General features: G+C 39.8%; 1 long non-coding RNA gene across 1 annotated transcript; it reads left to right on the top strand.

Annotated features, from left to right (window-relative positions):
- On the top strand, window positions 6,065–20,419 carry LOC102166292. The gene is made up of 3 exons (XR_002346305.1): window positions 6,065–6,153; window positions 15,092–15,167; window positions 20,364–20,419. It is a non-coding gene; the product is annotated as an uncharacterized LOC102166292 (long non-coding RNA).

Genomic DNA, 20,782 nt, shown 5'->3' with positions numbered 1-20,782 from the left:
GATATGACCGTGGCTAGATTTTGCCGTCTTGTAGGATCTTTCCCAAGTTGGTCATTCAGCTTCTCTGAAATCGACTTATGTTAACCAAATTTATAAATGACAGATGTATAAATGAGACTTCTAATTTAATAAATTATCTTAGAATCCAGACTCTAATTTCTAATACTAAAGTCAAAATATTAATGAAACATTGCTGATGTACAAGGAATTAGAAATTTTAAGAGAGACCTTACATGGACCAGGAAAGAAATCATCCTTGTCTCCCTGTGGTTTGTATCTCTCTAATGAAAATATCTGCTCCAGTTGGCTGTATTAGATTAACACTGGCAAACTGATCTCTATCATAACATCCTGCTGCAAAGCTCTATTCAGACTGTCTTCTCTTTTAACACTTTTGCCCAAACAGGGTATCTTGATAAGTTCCCAGGTTTCAATCTTTGGTTACAATCTTATTCTTTCCCTGATTTCTTTATGTGACTCTGACAGAGGTTTTCTGAGCTTGGATCTTGCCCAAATTCTCCAGTCATGTATTTACTGGAAATCTCTTGGCTTATTTTTGCTGAACCCATTCAGGCCAATTGGTCTACTTTCACTTTTAGAGGGGAGCTAGTCCTTAGGGTACCTCCCTTAAAGAGTGTGAGATCATTTAAGACCATTTTCAAGTTTGAAAAGGATTTCCCCCAGAGCAAGACAGCAAGGAAACTAGCATAGTCATAAGGCAAGAAGGCTGTTTTGCTGCCTTTGGCATTGCTGGTATTTAGCAAAGTGTCTGAAGCTCAGTGAGCACTCAGCATGCCAGATATATATATATATATATATATATATATATATACACACACATTTTTTTTTTTTGGTCAAGCCTGCAGCACATGGAAATTCCCAGGCAAGGGATCAAACCACAGCAACCCAAGCCACTGCAGTGACAATGCCAGATCCTTAACCCCTCTGTGCCACAAGAGAACTGTCTTTATCACTGCTACCACATTCAGAGAGCTCACAAAAATCCTGTTTATCATTAGTCCTCCTCTAAGAGTGTCCAATAGACCATGGATGACAAAGCAAAGAGAGCCAGTTATCTTCAGCATTGTGCATAGTGCCTCAGATGAAGTAGGTGCTCAAGAAATTTTACTGAATAGAATTGGTATAATTGCCATGGTTTCAGTGGTGCCTCTCTTAAACAAGGGAGGAGCCATCAAGAAACAGCAGGGTAGGGTTATGCCAATTGAGGTCACATGAATTCTAATCCTAACTCTGTCACTTTACTAGGGATGTGAGCAAAGATAAGTCATTTGTCCATTCTGCATCATCTCCATCTCTGCCTTTGTAAAATTGAGATGATGGTACCTAATCTCCTAAGACAGTTGAGAAGAAAATGCACATGCAAAAGAATCTGTGATGATACTCAGTAAGATTGTAAGTCCCCCACCCTAACTTCCTGTGGTTTGCCTCAACTGTCCTGTAGTCCCTAACACTTGTTTTTGGACCTTAATCAGCCACCTCAGGAGCTCTCAGCCTTGGATCCCAATTAGGCACACTACCTCTATTCTCATTCCTCCCACCTGCTTTTCATCCAGCCCTGGCCTCCCTTACCCACAAAGAGAATATCAAATACGGAAGAGCTTTTGAAGTCATACGTCTTCTTATGACTCTGAATGTTTCCTGCCTTAGCTCTACCTGCTCCTTTTTTCATATCTTGCTGATCCTGGTGGTAGCCATTGCCACAGATCAGCACTCACAACTGCTCAACCTACAGTCTAGAGGTTTCTCTGCCGGGCCCAAAAAGGACAAAATTTAAGAGGAAGGCCAAGAGCGGGATCTTGGTAGCACGGAAATAGAATAGAAGCAGGGTGGAAACCAAACACAGAAAGGGTCCTAGGTGAGTACTTCCAATGCCCCTGGGGTGTCTGTCTGTCTGAGAGAGTCAAGATGAAAACATATGTGCCCTTTGCCTCCTCTACCTCCAGAACAGATCTCCGAACATAAACTAAGGAGCATCTGACATTGCCAAGTGACAAATCCCACAACATTCACTTCTGCCTGCTCTGGCCCTGCAAGGGCAGTCAGCCCTTCTAGTGTCACGGTAGTATGTCAAAATTGGCATGCCAAACACGAACTCCTGATCTTTGCCAAAAACCTGCACGCTCTCAGTCTTTCCAACTCAGTTGACAACAGACTCCTTTCTTCTTTCACTCCCTACATCTGATTTTCAGAAAATATTTTTGGCTCTAGCTGCAAAAGATACTCAGATTTTGTCCACTTTTCATCCCCTTCATGGCTACCACCAAAGTTGAGGTATTATCATTTCTTGCCTAATTTACTCAACAGCCTCCAAACTGATCTCATTGCTTCTGCTTTTGCTCCTCTGTAGTCTTTTCTCAATCCAGCTGCTGGAGCGATCCTTTAAAAGCCAGGCAAATTCACATTTCTCCTATGTTCAAATCCCTATAATGACTATCAATGTTTATTGAGAGAAATGCTGAGAAATGGAGATGAAAAGCATAAACAAAGTTCCCGACTTCATGGAGCCTATCAACTTCAATAGCCACCATCAATCTGAACCAAGAAATAATTCAGTTCACTGGATCTCCACCACAGCACGACTATCATTTTGGACTGGATAATTCTTTGTTGTGGAGGACTGTCCTGTGCATTGAAGGACATTCGGTAGCACCCCAGGACTCTACCCATTAGATGCTGGGAGCAGCCCCAAATTGTGACAATCAAAAATGTCTTTGGATCTAAAGAATGAAAAGACAAGCCACATGTATATTGGGAGAAAATATTTTAAAAGACACATCTGATAAAAGCTGCTATCCAAAATATACAAGGAACTCTTAAAACTCAATAATGAGAAAACAAACAACCCAGTTTACAAGTCGGCAAACGACCTGAACAGACACCTCGCCAAAGAAGATACACGAATGGAAAAAACGTATATGGAAAGATGCTCAGCACCATTTTGCAAGAGGAAACGATAATGAGATATCACTTCATGCCTATCAGAATGACCAAAATCCAAAACACTGACAACACGAAATGCTGACGAGGATGTGGAGCAACAGGAACTCTCACTCACTGCTGGTGGGAATGCAGCATGATACGGGCTCTCCGAAAGACGGTTTGGCATTACGGAAAAAGAAAAACCTAAATATATTCTTACCATATGATCCAGCAATCATGGTCTTTGGTATTTATTTACCTAAATGGGTAGAAAACTTATGTCCACCAAAAAACTTGCACATGGACGTTTACAGAAGCTTTATTTGTAACTGCCAAAACTTGGAGGCAACCAAGTGAAGATGAGCTTCACTAGGTGAAGAGAGAAACTGTGCTTCATCCAGACAGTGGAGTATTATTCAATGCTGAAAAATATTAGCTGTCAGACCATTAAAAGACATAGAAGAACCTTAAATGAATACTATTGAGTGAAAGGAACTAATCTGAGAAGCCTGTATACTGTATGACTCCAACTACACAGCACTCTGGAAAAGGTAAAACTATGGAGACAGTAAAAAGTTCGGTTGTTGTCAGAGATTATGGGGAGGGAGGGACGAATATGTGGAGCACAGAGGATTTTAGGGCAGTGAAGCTGTTCTGTACGATACTCTATTGGTGGACACGTTATACATTTGCCCAAACTCATTAAGAGTACAGCAGCACGAATGGACTTTAACATAAACTATGGACTTCGAGTGATAATGACGTGTCAATGCAGGCTCACTGACAATAACAAATGTACCAAGCACTCCGGTGGGGGATGTTGACCCCGGGAGAGGCTGTGGGCACAGGGAGGTATGGGGTATGTGGGAGACCTCTGAGCTTTTTGCTCAATTTTGCTGGGAATCCAAAACTGCTCTAAAAAACAAAGCCCTTTAAAAAAATAGAGTATGTTAAAAAATTATATCCACAGACATTGCTGCTTGTTTGCTGGCGGAAAACTTGCCTTGGGTGGAGAATCACGGATTTAGGTACAGACGAGAGAACAGAGTGACCACACACAGTGGTCGGCTGATGAAGGAGATGAACTCATGATGCGACTGAAAGTTAAAGGGAGTCACTTTATGCAGGGTGGTAAGGAAGGCTTCTCTGAGGAAAGAAGACAGAGTTCCAGATGGAGTGAGCCACGGAGCGAGCAGGAGAGAAGGCATTCCGGGCGAAGGGAAAAACACACACAAGGGCTTTGAGGCGGGAGAGAGGCTGGTATGACCGAGGTGCTGAAAGCACAGCGCGACTGCAGAGTCGTGACAAATAAGGCGGCAGGAGCTCAGGCCAGAGAGGGAGGCCTGAATCCTACCTCAGGCTGGGCCTTTCCATCATGGCAGAGGTCTGGGATTTGAGCTGAGGGTGGCAGCAAGCCTGAGACAGTTTTAAGTAGAGGAGGGACACTATCCTGTTTTTAAAAATGAGAGATTTAAGTGGAAACCTTGGTGTGAAGGTCAATTTTGCGTCTCCGTCTCCGTGCCTAGGCCCGGCTGCTCAAAGCTGGGATGTTGCTGCAAAGGTGTTCTGTAGATGTGATTAACAGGCACAATGAGTTGACCCTAAACCATAGGGTGGGTAGGTTTTATCAATCCTTTGAAGGCCGTAAGGGGAAAAACTGAAGTTTCCTAGAAAGGAAGAAATTCTGCCTTAACACTCAAACATAGAAATTCCGCCGAGTTTCCAGACTTCTGGCTTTCTCTACAGATTTTGGACTTGCCAGCCCCCACAACTGCTGAAATTAAACCACTTTGCATATACAACTATATATCTCTATGACTCCATCTCTATTCTCTCTACCCCCACCCCCATCCCTATTCCCATCTCTCTCCCTACCTCTATCTCTCTCTCCTACTGGTTCTATTGCTCTGATAAACCCTGACTGAAAGGCTTGGCTAAAATGAAGTTATGGCCAATGATTCAACTTGATGACACACAATGGTTTAAGGGACCAACTCCTATTGGTTGTCTCAGCAACTTGAATGGAAGCAGCTGATTTGAGGGCTGGATTCTAGCAAGGCCTGGGAATCTAACATTCGATGACTAAAGGTATCGTGTAATTCAGTATGTCCAACATTCATAGACTTGGTGAGATCCTAAGACTCAGCCACGCATCCTTGGGCCATACTCCTCCCTCATCCACTGCACTGAAGTGGGAAAGTCCATATCAAGCCGGTCTAAGAGAAACGGGCTTCAGCCCCAAGCCTGGTTTATGAAGGACTCTGGCAAACTTGCAGCATCACAGACTCATCTAGCTTCTAGTTATTTCAGTGGGTGGCTTGGCACAAGTGTTCCTTACAATGGGTCTGCATTTACTTTATGTTGTCAGTCATTCAGCATATTTTCTTCAGTGCCTAGTATTTTGGAGGTTTTATCCTAGGTCCTCAAAGGTCACAGTAAACAGGAGAGAGAATCTCTATTTTCATAAAGCTCCTTCTTTGTGAGGGTGATAGGTAGAAAAGAAGTAAACTGAGAAGACGCACAAAATGATCGCAAGTTGTACAAGTTATGGTTAGATGCTGTGAGGGAATCAACACTTCCCTGGACCGGGATAGGGTGGGATAGGCTGGGATGGGGTGTTTAAAAAGTGGTCAGGTGGGGTGTCTTTGACAAGGTGAAACCTAGAAAACAGGAAGGGGCTGTCCATGTGAAGGGTGGAGGAGGCATTCCAGGCAGGGGGGGCAGGATTAGAAAGGATCCAAGGAAGAAGCCACGTGTCCTAGTGAAGGGTCTTCTGGAAACAAAGACCAACCAAAAGACAAGCAAAGGCCATTTACTCAGAGTGGGCTACGGCAATCGCATCAGCTATTGTCACTTACGTTTAGGCAGAGACTCAAAAGCTATCAGTTATTAACAAGTCTTGGTTGTTTGGGTCCAAGTGTTAAGGGATTATTGTTTGGTTTCCGGTTTGGCTGTTACAGACAGTGGTCTGACTTACAGAGAGCAGGCTGGCTTCCTGGGCTGGCTACTATAGGCTGTGGGTCAGAGCTCTATTTTTATATACGGTCTGGCCATCGTCCATTTGCATATTCAGTCTCTCAGTCTGAAAGCACACTAGTGTACTGGGGCGACCAGAGTTGGGGGGAGGGGCTGCTGATGAGACTGGAGAGGTGGCAGAGCCCAGACCCCACAGAGCCTTGAACACCCGGACTAGGGCCTGGATTTCCTTCGGAGGTAATGGAGAACCACTGAAGTGTCTGAACAGAGGAGTGAGGCAACTGGGTGTGTGTTTTCAATGGAACACTTTTGAGCTGTGTGCTTAGTGGATTTGAGAGGGGGAAGTACAGAGAACAGTTAGGAGACTCTCGTAGGAATCCAGGCACGAGACAGTGGTGACGTATTCTAAAGTGATGGTATCTCCGCAGCATAAGTAATCTGTGGCCAGGAGACTCTTCAGAGCTGCAGTTATTACCTGGATATAATCTAGCTACCCATCTCTTTCCTAGGGAGAGTGGTTGAGCTAAACGAGGGTTGAGAATCAGGTTAACTTGATGGTTATACTTCTCATTGTAAATTAATGAGTTGGTTTTGTAATGCAGGTAAAAATCTGTGCGTTTATTCCGTATGAGTCACTTGGTAATTATCATGAGTGCACTGACAAAATTATTTCTAGACCCAGTAAGTGAGAAGCAGACACAGTGACTACACTGAGTTCCTAACACACTGTCTGAGCAGCGATTTGACCTCCCTAGAGGGCTCTGTATCTATCCCTGTATCATTTCTATCTTTATCCTAGTTTTTTCTTTTTTTTTTTTTTTTGCTTTTTAGGGCCACACCTGTGGCATATGGAGATTCCCAGGCTATGGGTCGAATCAGAGCTACAGCTGCTGGCCACAGCCACACAGGATCAGAGCCGTGTCTGTGACCTACACCACAGCTCACGGCAATGCCGGATCCTTAACCCACTGAAGGAGGCCAGGGATCGAACCTGCAACCTCATGGTTCCTAATTGGATTCGTTAACCACTGCACCACGACGGGAACTCCTCATTTCTATCTTTAAATCACACGAATAATAGTTATTCCTATCAATCTTCATCTTGTTTGACATTTCCATCCCTTCAAAATATTTCTGGATCTGATTATGCTGCTTGTTTCCTATTCGTTTATTGAACGCCGACTGCATGCCAGGTACTAGGCAAGGCATTGGGAACTTGAAAGTGAATGAGGTAGACATAGCTCCTGTCCCCTTGGAATCTATATGGTGGGGGAGATGTACATTAAACAGGCATACATTTAAAGGAATCAACAGTTACACATTTCCGTAAGCACTGTGAAGAAAAAGATGAGAGACTAAAACAGTAATGGTGGGGGTTGTTTTAGATTGTGTGGTCAGCGATGGGTAAATATCATTTAAGTTGGGACCAAGGATGAGAGGGAATCAATCCAGCAAACATTTGGAGAAGGAGCACATGAGGGCCTTGAGCAGGGATTCAGGGAGAGAAAGGAAGCAAGACTGGCTTAGTGAGCAAGGAGAGACTCACCATGAAGATGGACAGGTGGGGAAGGGGGAGTTTGGCCAGCCGCTGCTGTTTTGAGCAGGGCAGCCCTGGAAGGTAAGGCGGCTTAGACAGAAAGGGACAGGACTATTCAAGGTTTTAAAGGGTCACCTTGTTTGCCATGTGGCTGGGCTGGGAGGATAGGAGTGCAGGACGGGAGAAGGGTTAAGAGGCCATCGAGGTTGTCTTAGGAAGACCCGACAGTGGTGACACCAGGGTGGTGGCACTGAAGGTAGAACACAGATGGGAGATTTGAGAGCTATTCTGGAAGTTGAATGGATGGGATTATATTTCTTGAATTAATGGACTGGCTGTGTCAATGAGAGAAAAGAAATATCAAAAATGACCTCTAGTTTCTGGTTTGGAAAGCTATGATTCTACATTTCCTCCATAGGTTTACTTACATTATCAGAACTCAAGGAATTGTCTTAAAATGGTGTGACTCATAGCTTCATCATTCATTCATAGCTTCTCAAGGATCTCCTCTAACTTTGTTTTGGTTGTATAGTCTTACTCTCTAATTTCCATATTACTCAATAGTTAGTTTCTTTACCCCTGGCTTTGTAGACCCTGTATCTTTTTTTTTTTTTTTTTTTTGTCTTTTTGTCTTTTTTTTTGGTTGTTGTTGTTGTTGTTGTTGCTATTTCTTGGGCCGCTCCCGCGGCATATGGAGGTTCCCAGGCTAGGGGTTGAATCGGAGCTGTAGCCACCGGCCTACGCCAGAGCCACAGCAACGCGGGATCCCAGCTGCGTCTGCAACCTACACCACAGCTCGCGGCAACGCCGGACCGTTAACCCACTGAGCAAGGGCAGGGACCGAACCCGCAACCTCATGGTTCCTAGTCGGATTCGTTAACCACTGCGCCACGACCGGAACTCCTGTATCTTTTTTTTATTTATTTATTCATCCTAACATTTACATCCATTAAAGACAAGAAGGGCATTCGAATGAGTAAGTTTGTTTTGCTGCTACTATTCTAATTTGGTGAGCTCTAAGAGTGAGGCTATGCTGGTCCCTAGAATACACTGTGTGAACAGCTAGGCTATTACCCACAGCTGAGGGAATCCCTGACCCCTCCCCCCCAATCGCATCTGAAATAAAGATGCAAAAATATTCCTTCTGACAATTTACGTGACCTATAACTCAATGGTTGGAGGAGGAAGTCATTCACATTCCCAGGCTTTACTAAGAAAGTATTTTATTGCTTAGTTTAACCTCAGGAATACATATTTTTGGTTGAATATTCTACTTTTAGCCCATCTTTTTCTTTTAAGTGTGACCTTAAAAGTTGAACAAAATAACTCTATTTACATAGAGCTGCTCTAAATCATATGGAAGCTTATTTTTTCACTTTATATTTTCAGCTACATATGTCATAAATGAATATATTCCCAGTGTAAAAACTCAAACCAAGAATTATGCGAATATAGGTAAAATATGTTACATTCTCTTTCATCTATCTATCTAGCCTCTATCGTACTCTATCGATTGATATGCAAGCTGCTATTACACGTAAAGAGTCTCAGAGATCTTTCCATGTTTACACATCAACACCACCTCATTCTTCTTTAACAACTGGAAAGCACTTCGATGCCTGCAGGTTCTACATCTTCTTCATCATTCTCCTTTTAAAGGACAGTTTCCCATGTTTTGCTGTTACAAATAATTCAAATGTTCTTTTCTACACCTGCTTCTTGTGTACACATATATTTTTGATAACTTCACAGAAATTAAATCATTAAGTCAAAAGATACGTGCACTTCTTTATATTAATGGTCTATAAAACTTGGTCTCAACTTCACATTTATCTAACCATCAACATTGGAGATTCTCCAATGTTGGAGATTAATAATCTTCAAAAATATCTGACAATTTTGTGAAAATAAGCCATTGTTGTTTAAAATTTTATTTATTTCTTTACTAAGGGATAAGCACACGTCTTGGCATTTACCCTTTTTTGCTTGAATTGCTGATCATATTCTTTTCCCATTTTTCTATTGAGTTGTCTTTTTCTTTATTTACTGGGACTCAATAAATTTTCTGTTCTAATTTATCTTTAATATACATGTAAATGTTTTTCAGTCCTTTAGTTTGTTTATGGTATCTTTTATCACACAAAATTATTAAGTTTCATGAAATTAAATCTTTCAAGTTTTTCCTTTATGACATATAGATTTTATACTATGTAGAAAGGTCTTCGCTCATATTTTATCTTCATTTTTTTTTAATCTGAATATTTTTATAGATTAAAAAATAGCTAACTCTTTATCACATTGAAATCTACTATTTTGTGCACAAAGTTAGAGAACTAATTTTTATTTCTAAAACATGTAGACGGTGAAATATTTGTTGCATGAATAAGCGAACCTAATTTTTTCCCAAATGGCTCCTAATTACCCAAAAGCAATTATTGACTAGTTAATCTTTTCTTCACTAGATTAAAATATTATCAGTATTCTACACTAAATCTCATGGATGGATGAATCTGTTTCTAGTTTTTTATCATGTCCATTGATCTCTCCTTGTCACACCACTTTAATTACTATTGATTCAAAGTCTTTTACATTTGTTAGAGTAAGTTATTAAAATTTCCTTAGACATTCCTGCAAATTTTATCTTCTAGATGAACTTTAGAATTTGCTTATGAATCTGCATAAAATTCTGTTGGAATTTTTGATTGGAAACACATGGAACTTATAGATTAATCTGAAATATGTTTAGTCTTTATTACTCTTGTCATAATATCATCATTATAATTAGACATATTTGGTCCTAACTTCTGGAAAAATAAGAATTCTTGTCTTAATATCAGTGGCTCAGCATTACTTAAAATAACTGGAAATGTATTTGTGCGTATACATGTGTGTGTACATGTGTACTGTGCATCTTTAGATGTCTCTTAGCATGGTGAGAAGTCATTCGAGAAGTATTTATTAAATGAATATCATTATCGTTTAAAATCTGTAAACTTTTTTAGCTATATCATTTTTCTAGCTGTTAAAATTGGGAGTAATTTCAGACTTGGAAAACATTGTCAAGGAGTTTCTTCTTATAAAACCATAGCATAACTACTAAAAGGAGGAAATCAACATTGATGTAATCCAATGAAGTACTTCACAAAACTTAATCCAATCTCATCAGCTTCTCCACTCATGTCAGTTTTGGGTCCAGGATGCAATCCTGACATTTATATGCCATTTCACTGTCCTGTTTCTTTAATCTCCTTCGATCTGGGAAAATTTCTCAAACTTTGTTTCTCATGACCCTGACTTTTTTTGAAAGGTATTTGTTATTTTTTAGAATAGCTCTTAATTTATAGTCCTCTGATATTTTCTCAGGGTTAGGCTGAAGTGATTCATCTGTCTTTGTGAGAATACAGAAGTGATTTAGGCCCTTACCAATGAATCCTGTCACGGGGCACACGATGCTGATGTGACGTTAACGTTGACCACTCGGTTAAGGAGATGTTTGCTGCTTTCTCCACGCGAAATTAAGATTTTTTTAAAATTAATAATTATCCTCCTGTGCCATCCTCTAAGGTTATGTAAATATGCATCTTAGTTTCTCATCATGATTTTGCCCACTAATTTTAGCTTTCTTCTATGGCTCTTAAGTTTGCCTACGTTGGTTGTTTATATTGACCTCATTTCTTTCACATTTACTAATTGAACTTTACTCAGAGTTCCTGGCGCAGCAGAAATGAATCTGACAAGTATCCATGAGGACACGGGTTTGATCCCTGGCTTCCCTCAGAGGGCTGGGGATCCTGAATTGCCGTGAGCTGTGGTGTAGATTGCAGATGCGGCTTGGACCCCATGTTGCTATGGCTGTGGTGTAGGCTGGCAGCTGCAGCTCGGATTGGACCCCTAGCCTGGGAACTTCCATCTGCTGCTTTTTAGGTGCAGCCCTAAAAAGGACTAGAAAAAAAAAAAAAAAAAAACTAGTCTCCTTTTGATGGATCGGTTGGTCTCAGTATGGACTTGTGGCTATTTATTTTAGTCTATGGGTTACAATGTGATTCTATCATTACATATTTTGTCACTCAAATTACTCTAGCTTTGGCCACTGAGGCACCTCCAAACTGGCTCCTGTGTTCTTCTGACACGACCCCAATCATTTTTCTACACATCCTTTACTTTCTGGCACCACAAGATGTCCTGATCATGTCATACACATTCCCTGCCGCAGGCCTGGAATCAATAGCTTCAGCAAGAGGCCTGGGTTCCTTTAATTAGGAAACTGTATTTAGAACCAATACCTGGGCTCTAGGTGGGCTAACTGCTACTGAGTTGTCGCTGCTTCTAGGCTCTCTGAGCAGACAGAGCCGGGAAACATATGCCTGCGCACATGTCTGTATTTCTTTGTCTGTCCCTCTGTATATTTATTAAAAACCATGAATTCATACTTAAATCTTTAGTTTCAATCCAACACCACAAAGTTTATCCTATTCTTTCCTTTTCTTTATTTGTAACTTTTTTCTCCAAAAGTGAAAAACCTGGCTCTCATTATCCACAATATATTTATGTACTTGTTTAATCCTACTATAAACATAAGTAGTACTATGGACTTCCTCAATTAGAAAAACTCTTGGATATTATTGGGTATAATTCTCTCATTTTATAAATGAGAAACTCCAGGCCCCTGGGGATTAAGTTGCCAAGGGAAAGAAGCAAATTACTAGAAGAGAAGAATTATAAATGTTAGGATTTCAAATTTTAATATTGTGTATATTTCACAGGAGGGTTGAGAAAAGACAGGAAATGTAACACCAGGTAACCGCTAAGAAGAAGCCTTAATTCACTTTTTTTCCTCACTACTGATATACAAGCAAAACCATTCTGGCTAAAAAAGCGAGACATTTTGGTCAGCATGGCTCGTGTATATAATATGGCCAAAGGCCAGAAAAATTAGACATCATACTCATGGGGTGTTAAGACAGCCTCCGGAAAACGGAAGAACCAAGTGTTCCATTACTGAGTCTGATTTCTACAGCCATGGATACGGCCAAGACCTCGGAGGTCATTAAAGGTTACAGCTCTTGTTACACGAGTAGATGTGGAGGCAGGATTTTACTTCTTCTTTCTCTATGAACAACAACAACACTTTGTCTTTTGTGACTATATTTCAGTCACGGGGACTGAAAGTTCTACAAGTGAGATGAACAGGCTATTAAGCCTCCAGGAAAACCACCTATTTGTAAGCCTACAATTTGACGATTATATGTCACATGCTGAAACTTGATCATAAAACCCCTTTAGTGTTGTATGTCCTCTCTGTTATGGAGATTTGAGATCTCTGTTTTAACGATGCCTCGGGATCTTGATTTTAATTTGAGTGACCCAGTGCTAGACTGGAGAAGAGGAAGCGTTTGCCCTCACTGTCGGGATGGCAATAGGCAAGATTTGCCACCTTGGGAAGTGAAACACGGGGCTGCTGCTTCTTTTGCAAGTCAGTATCACGGGTGATCATCAGGGCCAAGGTTCATTAGTGAGACAATGTATGCATGTTGTATACTAAACCTCAAGTCCACACATAGTGTTAATTCTGTAGGAAAATATTTCCAAGCAATCAACTTGGAGCTCAACTCAAAGGTTGGTGACACTCTGTTTAGTCCTTGTGTCTAGAGTAGAACTGCTGAGAACTGTATTTGTTAATTCCTAAATCTTTATTCAGATGCCGAACAGATTTCAACCCTGCCTTGGCTAGAACAAGCCCTAGGAAATGGCAAATGGAGTCACTGCCTTGGGCTTTGATGACTGAAGCACAGCTGTTGAGTAGTAGTCTTCTACGGGAAGAACGTGAGAGCCCAGGTGAAATCAGTTATGCATCTATGGAAATCTCACAAATTACCATCAAAGCAACTACTTTCCCCCTGTTTACACACCTCCACAGCTGCCCTTCTGAACTGCTCTTCCACTTGTACCTGACATATATTTTATCTTTATCTGTACTCAAATATCAAATGGAGATGAGTATACAGAATGACTCCAACCAAGATCACCTTCTGGGGACATGAATTAGTCATCTTCCTTTACCTTGATTCAAGATACTTACAGATATTAAGTTAAGAGATGTGGGGGGTATGCTTTTGTGTGATTTAAAGAACTAGAAATTATTTCTGGGAGTTCCCGTTGTGGCTCGGTGGAAACGAATCCGACTAGTATCCATGAAGATGCGGGTTCGATCCCTGGCCTTCCTCAGTGGGTTAAGGATCCGGTGTTGCTGTGAGCTGCGGTGTAGGTTGCAGAGGCAGCTGGGATCTGGTGTTGCTGTGGCTGCAGTGTAGGCACGTTCAACCCCTAGGCTGGGAACCTTCATATGCCACGGGTACGGCCCTAAAAAAAAAGAAAGAAATTATTTCTGAATTGTTTAATTGAAAAAGAGATTTCTAAAACTGTCATCTCACAAAACACTGAAGGGTTTGTTTCTTAAATAATTGTAAAATTCTTACCACAGAAGAAGCAGTAGCCTCCTTAAAGAAGATCCTCATATTGCAGAAGACATTACAATAAAACTCTTTCAGAAAGTGTATTAATTTTTCATGTTTGGAATTTTGCTGAACACTTTTTCTTAATTATCAAGAGCAAAAATATTTCTCAGAAGACTACTTTCGATCCAACAAATCAAGATATTCATAACAAAAGAAATAAACTTAAGACAAAACACAGATACTCTTCTTTTGAGGAATGAGCCAAGAATAATATGGAGGGTGATGAAAAACTGATTCGAACACACGTATCTGCAATAATATTGGAATGAACTGAAAACTGTCCTCCAAATAGATTGTTTTCTCTGTGCACACTTGTCAAAATGAAAACATTTCTCTTTAAGTTGACAAGGATTCAGATTGCTTAAATGGTTTCCATAACTAGCATTAATGGGCCTCATGGTGAAAAAAGGGCAGTCCCCAGAATATGTCTAAATGACATGCTTAAATGGGTCCTATACATTTTACTGTGTTACTAATCTTCTCATTTTTGATTTAGTTCACATTCGAAATGAGAAATTAAGTTAGAATAAAAACATTTGTAAAAACAGTTTACCTGTTGGTGGAGTGTAGGTCTTTAAAAGAGCTAGAGCTGGTAGGCTACCATTAACTGAAAATATTCAGGAGGAGAATATTTAAAGCCCTAAAAGGAAAAAAAATGTCCAAAATTTGACCCAAGAATTAAAATCCTGAGGATGAGAAATCAGGCGAATATTCTTTTTTTTTTTTTTTTTTTGAATCATATGATCTTGTTTGGAATGTCTCTTAGAAAATTTCTCTTCAATAGGCCAAAGTGACTGAACCTTAAACAATTCATCTGAAAAAGGACTTGCCAAGATTCTAGCATTTTAAAATAAAATCTAATTCACTATCATAATTTTTCCATATTTTAAAATGGTACTCTCTGTCACTATGAATAAACATGCAGGGTTAAAATGATCTATGAGAACTCACTCATGAATCTGCATATATATTCTTGGTGGTTTAAGAGATATTTTTATAAGTGTTACATTTTTATGTATGTTTATTTTAATCACAGTCTAAAAAGTGACTATTCAATAACATTTGGATGACTTTTTAACAACCAAACATCCCATGTTAACCTAGTGTTTCTATTTATACTTAGGACAACATGAGAGCCAAGCAGTTCTGTTTTGATTGTTAAAAGCAACTGAACAGAGGCAGCAGATGATGCATTTGGGGTAAGTGAACTTCAAACTGTACACAGAATTTTTATTTTTTTGGCTACACCCATAGCACACAGAAGTTCCTGGGCCAGAGATCAAAACTGTAGCACAGCAGTGACCTGAGCCATAGCAGGATCCTTAGCTCGCCAAGCCACCAGGGGATTCCTCACAGAATGGTTTCTTGAGAAGTGGGGCGAGGACACAGTCATCAACAATCTATAATGTGAAACTCAAAAGAATCTAGCACCTGTTCTTAACCTTCGAGAATAAAGAGAATAAAGGGGAATTCCCATTGTGGCTCAGAGAGTGAAGAACCTGACACAGTGTCCGTGAAGATGGAGGTTCAATCCCTGGCCTCACTCAGTGGGTTAAGGATCTGGCGTTGCACCTTGTTGCCACAAGCTACAACATATGTTGCAGATGCAGCTCAGATCCGGTGCTGCTGTGGCTGTGGTGAAGACCTGCAAATGCAGCTCGGATTCAATCCCTAGCCAGGGAACTTCTGTATGCTGCATGCACCTGCAAAAAGAAAAAAAAAAAAAAAAAAAGGGAAGAGAGAGAGAATAAAAGCGCAGCATTGAAGTTAAAATATTTCAGTTTTCAATTTTGGAAAACTGTATGAAGACTGTTGACTGATGATGGAAAGCAAAAGACGCTACAACCTAAAATACATGTAGATTTAGGTAAGAATAAGGCAGGGAACAAGATACAAGGCTCAAAGAAGGGTGTTCAATTGTCCACTTTGCTTGAGACTGTCCTGATTTTAGGGCTGAGAGTCCTATGTCTCGGGAAATCCCTAGGTCCCAGGCAAACTGGGACAGTTGGTCACTCTAGCCAAAAGCATAAGATGTTATGTAAAATTCAAATATGAACTGAACTGCTTTCCTATTTCCTCCCTCCAGAATTATGCATTTAACAAGAAAAGAAAGAAATACATTAAACTGGGTTGGTCTTTGAGTATTAGATGTTTGGATAATTTTAATTGGTTTTCTGTCTTGTGGCATTTTATAATTAAAAAAACTAGTTATAAGATATAAATCTTATGATATAAATTGTACTTTCATTTTTATACTAAATATAAATGTTTAATTATGCATAATTTTATTATCTATGAAATGCATGTTTATTATACAAATAAAATGATTTATAAATATGTAATTTTAACTATAAAGCCATCAAAACCTTTAAAATCAGGGAAAAAAGCAATCTTGTGTCACAGCAGTTAGTCATACAGTTATGTTAAAGCAGTGATTTAATATAACAGCACATGCAACTTAGCAAAGTATTCCAACTCTAATTTTATTGATGCACTTTTCATTTGTATATAATTACTATACTTTTCAAATTTTATAGCTGGATTCAAGGTATAAATCTTAGGGATTTACGTCTGAAAATATTTAAATAACATTAGAGGAGAATTAAGTATATACCAAAGTGTGAGTTTTTTTTTTTTAAAGGAGATTGTAAATCACTTAAGATTGATCTACTTTTCCCCCCTCTTTATTTAGGTAGCCTGACGACCTGACCCCACTAGGTTTTACGTTGTTTGGTTTCCTAGCATTTTTGTCCCACATTAAGCTGAACTTCAACATCCACCAGTATAACAGACAGCACAGTTGCTACTTGCAACTGGACTGAAAAGCCAGTCACATCCCAATTCTTCATTAAATAAGTTACCTCTGGAGGTTCTTAGTCTGTATTATGGATCGTGAGGCCAACAGTCACAAAACATACCCAAGAGAAAACACAAGAGTGAGACAGAGTCTTCGTTAAACACCTAGTGAAGATGGCCATCTCATGGTTTATGTCGTTTCAAGAAACTACTGTCCTTGGAGCAAGAGATCACAATTGTGCATACGTTCTTACACTTTTCCTAGAGATTCTCAACAGACAGTCCAGCCTAGGAAACCAAGCAGTCTGTATGCTACATTTTGCCCCATGTTATTTGGGGCAAGGGTGATGGGAGAAAGGTAGGCAATAGCTATCTCATCTCCTTTGAATGTTCTTGTGCCCCCGTGAATATGTGACAGTGTGTGGCAAGTAGAGCCATGGTGTGATGCTTTCAAATCTATTAATCATGGCAATGGAAACTGCATTCAAGAACACTTTTGAGGGAAAAACACCTTTAAAATCTAATTGATACCATGTCTGTGAACTTCAGAAAATGAGGCGTATGTTTAGATTTGGGATTTCAATCAATTAGGGTATGTGGGTGGTTGCTCAGTAAAATGATCTGTGTGGCTGGGAGCTCACAACCCTTAGTGCTATCCTGACTGCTGGGGACTATTCAAATAATCATGCATTAGTTTTCTTGCAAACTTGAAGCTATTTTAAGAAAACTAAGAGTAATGTAGTTATAGGAACAAAGTTATTACAAGAAATTATACAATGTGCTATGGACTGAATTGTCTTCCCCTAAAATTCGTATGTTGAAGATCTAACTCCCAGTAACTGAATTTGGAGCTGGTTAACATTAAATGAGGGCATAAGGTGGGGCCCTAAATTGATGGGACTGATGACCTCTTTGGAAGAGGAAGATCTCTTTCTCTCAGCCACGGAGGACTCACCAAGCAGGTAGCCATCTGCAAGCCACGAAGAGAGTCCTCACCAGAAACCAAAAGAGCTGGAATCTTGATCTTAGCCTCCAGCGCCATGAGAAAAAGATTCCCATCATTTACGCCACCTATTCTGTGGAATTTTTTAATTGTAGGCTTAACAGATGTAACATGTCTTCTTCACCAATGTTTTCAATAAGCATACCAAACTAGATTTAAAATACTTCAGACTCAACTTATACATGTCCAAATGCATCACGGTTGACAGCGAGGGGCCCAAATTGTGATGCGGGCAGAGCTGGCTTTTGGAACCATGAAGCTCTAAGTTCTTTGACCTTTTCCTTCTGTTATGTCTCATTCCTACCGTCCCATGAAAACGAGTAGGGTTCTGCTACCGACAAATTCCACTTGAGTACAAGTAACCTCCTAACATTGCATTTTAAGTCTTAACTCCAAATTTGTAATGAAAGACTTACTCATTATATAATAATATTAGGATAACAAAATGGTAGATGCAATTTTTTTTTTTTTTTCACAAGCCAGACTGTGTTACTATTTGTTATCCTTGAAATACCACTCTTACAGAGAGGACTTAAGGTTAATCCATAGGTTGTTTTAGAGTTATAGGGATACTGGGGGCGGGGGGGTCAGAAGAAATAGTGCTTATTTCCATATGCAGCTCTGCCCTTGCTTCCCCTGGAAACGTAATCTTGGGTCTGGTCCAGCTGGACTTATTGAAAGCCTATTAGCAGGAATGACTGGAGTGTGGGGGTGTTGCTTGATGTTTTGTCTGTTTATTTTCTAGTTCTGGCCTCAGGATTCAGAGACTGCTCTGCTGTGAGGAGTCCTTCTGCACTGCCAGATTTTTTTCACCCTTTTTTTCCCGGGTGCAAGACCAGCCACCTCCTTCTACACTCTTTTCTTCCCTACTCTCCCGAAACTCAGATTCCATCAATTAAAAACCCATTTAGTTAATGTTCCCGCTTATCTTTCCTTTCTTTTTTTTTCTTTTATTTTCTTACTGAATTAAGTTATTGCTATATTTATTGTAATGTTTCAAGGGTCAGATCATCCATTGCCTCAAACCCACTGATATCCCAGACACCAGAAAACAGTACCCACCTCTCACCAAAAGATACTAAAGCATGCTGTTCTTCAGAGAAAAGACTCAGCCTAACTAATTTCTCTAGATCCGATACTACTGTGCATAGCTGGTGGGAAATACTTGTTAACTGAGTGTTTACATGACTGATGACTAAATAAAAGTACATGAGTGGGAAACAGATAGATGCTACCTTAAGGCCCTCAGGAGTGAGGTGGAAGTTGGACAGATAAGAAAATATGCTGATTAAATATGAGGAAACATAAGAATAAACGTCTCTGGAACATAAGGTGTTGAGTGAACAGAAGGTCGCTACCTATAGAATTGTGCAGGACCTCAGGTGTTTTCAGGAAGTGTGGGTACATACGGATGTGTGCACAAACCTACCTATGGATTACCCTGTACATGATATAAAATAAATGAGTATACAAAGGCCCCCCTGATAAAATGAGAAGAGACAGACTGCAAAATGTGGTTTAGATGAATTGAATTATATTGATCGCAGCCACTTAAGCATCCAGTAATCCTGAAGCACAATATCATTTATGTAAGTTAGCGATTTTATTACAACTGACAGAATGCCAAATTAAATTCAGGAATATATGATTTTTATTATATAGGTAGCACAGTTTTGGGCTACACATTTTTAAATCTATGTGGATAAAACTATTGATAAATTTCACATACCACGGTGCCTGACACCTGGTAAATCTATTTATTATTAAGTGAAGTTGTAAGCAATCAGCAGAAATCTTTGTGGAATTTTTAGTATCAGTGAATTAATTACACGTTCCCTTGTATCCCTTACAAAATCACTTTGGAAACATTTATATTGGGACACATTTTCCAATAAGATTTTTATTTTTGTGCTACTCTTGGCTATAACAAATGAAATCCATATACATATTTGCATATATATATATATATATATATATAGGACAAAGCCTGACGATTAGCCTAGAGCAGAAGTTTATTTTGATTATGGTCCACATTGGTTTAAAGAGGGTGGAGATTTTTAAAACAGTCAACTGCTTATTTTTGCAATGTGTGATTATCTATTGGTCTTTTCAATTTAAGTCAGAGAACAAATATTATCAAAAGCTTACTAAATGAAAAGTGAATATGAGATAATTTCTGTGTAGGTCAGGGTAAAGAGACTTAAATATATAAAAAACCAATAATAAATAATTTCTAAATGTGAAGCACTGGAGTTTCAGACTGGAGAGCTGCATCTTGGTCACGCCTGAATCAGAACAGCGGAAGGTCCGTACACAGTAGACTAGGGAAGCGGGAGGACTGCAGCCAGCATGAGTGGGCTGACAGACAGCAGGAAGTGAAAAGGCATGGATGGCACTGATGCTCGGGATCGAATATCCTCACCTCCTTCCTCCCAACAGATGACCTTCCCGTACTACAGGCCACAAAGAACAGCTATTACACGAAAGCATTTCCAGCATTTTGTCTCTTAGGATCACTTTATATTCCAAACACAATGACTGAAAAAGACCCACACTTAGAAATACAGTGATTCGTTTTTTTTTTTGAATTTTACAGATAAAGAAAACAAATGCTATAAATACGGAAGCAGAAAAAATAAACAGCAAAAAAAGCCAACAACCCAATGGAAGAATGGGCAGAAGACCTGAACAGACATTTCTCCAAAGAAGATATACAGATGGCCAACAAGCACGTGGAAAAATGCTCCACATCACTGATTACTAGAGAAATGTAAATCAAAACTACCATGAGGTACCACCTCACACCAGTCAGAATGGCCATCATTAATAAGTCCACAAATAACAAATGCTAGAGAGGGCATGGAGAAAAGGAAACCCTACTACACTGTTGGTGGGAATGGAAATTAGTACAACCATTATGGAAAACAGTACGGAGGTACCTTAGAAAACTATACATAGTACTACCACATGACTCAGCAATCCCACTCTTGGGCTTATATCCGGACAAAACCTTTC

Source organism: Sus scrofa, chromosome 7 (assembly GCF_000003025.6).
Source record: "Sus scrofa isolate TJ Tabasco breed Duroc chromosome 7, Sscrofa11.1, whole genome shotgun sequence".
NCBI classification, from domain to species: Eukaryota; Metazoa; Chordata; class Mammalia; order Artiodactyla; family Suidae; genus Sus; species Sus scrofa.
The sequence above is the reverse complement of the archived record's forward strand: the minus strand, read 5'-3'. Positions and strand labels throughout refer to the sequence as shown.